The 5,000-nt window shown below is 36.3% G+C and overlaps 1 pseudogene; it reads left to right on the forward strand.

The window, feature by feature from the left end:
• Positions 1–5,000, forward strand: part of LOC143038576 (uncharacterized) — a 35,315-nt pseudogene that overhangs the window by 84 nt on the left and 30,231 nt on the right.

The following is a 5,000-nucleotide window of genomic DNA, read 5'->3' on the forward strand; positions in this document are numbered from 1 at the left end:
TAGGGGAGAAAGATATTTTTTTACGTACAAAAAAAAAATAATAATAATAAACATATCGACCGAACTCTGTGTTCAGATGTACAACGACAAGAGATTGAGCAGCTTCCGACAGCGGGTTTGTAAAAATATAAAAAATAATCAATTCGGCCGTGGCCCGGGATTCTTCATTGGGGCTTTGGGAGGCTTCGTAACTCTTCGGAAGACTTGCGGGTTGGCTGTGGGTGGCTTTGGTGGCTGTGCGGGCCTGGCTTTTAGGTGTGGTTGACTACAAATAAGCTTTGATTGAATCTGTGAAAACATTTGTGAATAGATAAAAAAAAAACAAGAATAAGATTTATTGAAGTTTATAAAGATAATGAGGAACGTGTGTGTGTGTGCTTGTATTATATGTATAAATGTCATTTATGTATGTATCGATGGTTGCATATACATATATATATGTGTGTATATATACATGTGTGTATATCGATATGTTTGCATATATAATGTATGTACACATTATGTTCTTATATACTGTATATATAGACATGTATGTATACATAGAAATGTGTATGCAGGCTATGTACGTATGTATGTGTACATGTATGTACATTTTATGCATATTACATATAAACCCTCAAATATTGGTACATATGAATATGCATATATAAAAATAGGTATTTGTACATGCGCACGTGCATTGTGTGTATGTACGTTAGTGTGTGTGTATGCATGTGCGTGCGTGTGTATGAGTGTACGTATGTGTGTGTGTGCGTGTATGCGTGAATGTGCTCGTGTGTATTGTACGCGTGAGTGTGCCTGTGTAAGTATATGAGTTTGTGTGTGTGTGTTTGTGAGCGTGTGTGTGCGTGTGCAAGTGGGTGAGCATACGTGTGTAACCACACATATCAGTATATATTAACACATATATGTGTTTATATATACGAGTGTATATATATATACATATATATATATATATATATATATAATATATATATATGTATATATATATATATATATATATATATTCTCACATACACGTAACATTTTAAACCTATTCCGAGTGCTTAACCTAACTAGCTACATAACATTAACCTCCGCGTTTTGGTTAACTTCTACCGCCTTTGGTTAAATACATGATTACATAATTAATTATCATAATTTGGGCAGTTTCGCTGTGCATGTCAAGTTAAAGATTTTGAATTTAATTTATGTCTCAATTTATTGTTTGTTCTTCAATTGTGTTTAATTATCTGTTTTATTTATTTGCTTGTGAATCAGTTATCAATTTATTTATTTTCTATTTATTTGTTTGAATACTTATCACATCCATAATGAGATGAACTTCAGGAAGAGCATTCGGTGTGTGTGTGTGTGTGTGTGTGTGTGTGTGTGTGTGTGTGTGCGTGTCTGCCTGTGTATAAATCAATTTCACGTATGTTTAAACATCAACTCATGAATATTTACATGTCCCTGAATCAATCAATTAGCCATCAAATTCCAAACATCCTTACATCAATTTTAATGATTACCGAAAAGTACATAAATAGATCTGAATATTTGTGATCACTCCGTTATAAGTGAAAATATACAAACGAATATATCATATGAGTTAGTAAGAATATATTCGACCAAAATATATGACACACGCATATAACATATCTACAGATATATTCACATACATAGATACATATATGCATATATAGGTATATGTGAGTATATGCATATATATTTATCCATACATGTATACATATGTTTATATAAGTGTATGCAAATAACCATACCCCCATATATATATGCATATGTGCATGTATATACCTACGTATATACGTAAATGCGCATACACCTATCCATGCATTTATGTATATATATGTGTGTGTGTGTTTGTGTGTGTGTGTGTGTGTGCGTAAGTGTATGTGTAAGTGTAAGTGTACCTATGAATATATGCATATGTAGAGTACATAAAAATTTATACGTTTATTTTCTATATATATATATATATATATATATATATATATATATATGTGTGTGTGTGTGTGTGTGTGTGTGTGTGTGTGTGTGTGTGTGTGTGTGTGTGTGTGTGTATGTATGTATTTATTCGTGTGGGTGTTTATGTGAAAGCTTTTGTATATGCTCGGAACATATGTATGTATGCTCGAGGACGCACATATGTGTGTATATACATATATATATGTGTGTGTGTGTGTGTGTGTGTGTGTGTGTGTGTGTTTATATCTACATAGTGTATACTAGATATGTGCATATATATATATATATATATATATATATATACATATATATATAGAGATAGATGTGTGTGTATAAGGCTATAATCCAACTGCACCGTTCGCAATAGTTACTTAGGTGTTTAGCCAAAATCCGGATGTGGAATCTGTCGTGGTCTCGGCGATTCTTTTCCAAGTGAAATTCTTTGTGTATCAGAAATGGTGGAGCAAGACACCGATACGCTGATGTTTCATTTATAGGTAGATATATGTAATAGGTATACACAAATTCCTATATATTTACATACACTTACGTATGTACAACATTCAAATACATAGAGAATGTGATGCACACACATGCACACAGACATACGTACATATATATATATATAGATAGATAGATAGTACTTTTTTTTTTTTTTACAAGTTGGCCTGGATATATAGATAGATAGATATATGAGAGCATTTGACTCCAAATAAAGGAAAAGGCCCTTTGCTATAAATCGTATGCGTATAGTGCATATATTTTTGTGTAAGTGAGTGCGTATAAGTATATATGTATGCGCATGTCTCTGTGTATATACATGTATAAGTGCATATGTGTACGTGCTTGTGAGCGCTCCTGTGTATGTTTCTCCATGTGCGTATGTGTGTGTATATATGTCTATGTAAGTGCCTGTGTATGTCTGAGTGCGCATTTATTTATACGTTGTGTAGACATGTGCGTGATTTACTGTGTGTGTGTCTGTGCGTATGCGAGCGTGCGCGATTGTGTATGTATGCGTTCGTATGAATGCGCATGTATGTCCGTGTGTCTGTCTGTGTGTGTGTGTGTATGTGTTTGTGCATGCATACATACCTCTGTGTGTGGGATGTGCGTTTCCGTGAGTGCCATATTTAGAAAAATAAATTAGAAAAAAAAATATTCAGTCCTTAGCCCCATAACTCCTGTGGCATCCAGAGCTGAGGGAGCCACGGTCATCGCTGCACAAGAGTTCAGTCGTCGTCACCGATGCTTTGTGGAGGATAGCGTCACAAGAGGCAATCTGGCGGTCCGAGCAGCGACCATGTCGCCCCTACTTTACCTCCATGTCCAATATGGTTGTGCGTGGGTTATGTTAATGCATTTACAAAAACAAGCACATAGCAATATATATTATATGATATATAATGTATAATATATAGCATAAACACATATGACATTTGATATTACATAATATGTAATATACTCGTATAACATGTACAATATATTGTATATGATACTTCATGCATAATATGCTATATATAGTTTTTGATACATAACATAGAACATAGACTATGTATCATGTACTATGTAATATATTGTATTCATATATAATACATCATATGCATGATATATCATCTAACATATATAATACATATATCATAATATATGATATATACATTAAATATATCACATATAACATATATACAATATGAATATACAATATCTGTGGTATAGTAGGCATCAGATTGTTGAAGTGATGAGTAATTCTACATTACAGATCTCACTTAGTAATGTTTTGCCTTGCTGTTGTGATCATTTTCTTCTTGGAGTCCCGCGAGTTAATATTGACAAATTTCCAGTACCTGGAATACTTCTGCCGGATTTTCCTTCTGGGATTCCGGGTGGGAATTGGTAATCCTTCGAAGAACACTGTAGGGAGAGATGGCTCTTCGGTGGGTCACGGTCTTACTCAAAGCGGGAGACGGTCACCAATTATTTCAGATTTGGGAAGGTCACAACTTTGCTTTCAATTTTGGAGAGGTCAAATTTGTGTACGGTTGTAGGGAGAAGAGATATTATGACCAACACATTGTTGTGTGTGTGTACGTATATCTGTATTTTCAATTACGCTTGCATTTGGATGCAAGCGTAATGTGTGTCTGTATGTACGTGAAATGGCGTTGCGGTTTCGTGAACAGAAAGTCCTTCATGCGTTCTTTCCTCATGGCCATCGGAGTGAACATCCACTCGTATATACATAGTTTCTTTCATATGCTTATATACATGTACATACATTATATACATAACTGCAGTTTTTTATTAATGTATCAAACTAAACCTATTATTATAGCTCTTGTTTGACATATATAAACACACATGTGAACCAATAACCATTGGTCTACGTGTGTGTTATTGTTCTACATACAAACCACCATTGATCCGAAGCATCTGCGACAGAGGGAGCTGTGTTGGTGAGGATGGGCGAGCACCATTTGTTGGTGCTGGACGAGGGGGAAGCTGGCTCTTGTGGGAGGATGAGGGGGAAGAGGAGGAGGAAGAGGAGGGCGTTGTGTGGAGAAGGAGGTGGGGTTGAATGGGAGGGGCATTGTTGAAGCTGGAGGGAGGAGGTGGCGGTGGTGGTGGTGGTGGTGGAGGCCTATGGGGGAGGGGATTCTGTTGGTGGGGAGATGTATACCAGACAGGAGGCTGTAGTCGGAAGGCACTTTCTTATCCGGGAGAACTTCGTCTCCTTCAGTTCCGAAAAATATCTTTGATGTCGCCAGAATCTGTGGTGGAGGAGGAAGATGCGGACGCGCCCTTACGAGGTAGAGGAGTTCCGAAGGGCGTCTTGCTTGTGAAGAAGGTGGTGACGAAAATGCGGTTTCGGATGAGATCGAGGTATCCGCCACACATAAAGGAGATGGGGGTTGGCCTAGGAGAGGAGTTTACGTCGTGGGGACGGGGTACAAGAAAACACCTTGGGAAGGCAGAATAGTGTATACAAATATATATGCATACATATATGTAAAATGTATGTATATTGTAAATAT

The sequence above is a fragment of the Oratosquilla oratoria genome, chromosome 24 (genome assembly GCF_046742065.1).
Source record: "Oratosquilla oratoria isolate Oo_2021 chromosome 24, ASM4674206v1, whole genome shotgun sequence".
In the NCBI taxonomy this organism is placed as follows: Eukaryota; Metazoa; Arthropoda; class Malacostraca; order Stomatopoda; family Squillidae; genus Oratosquilla; species Oratosquilla oratoria.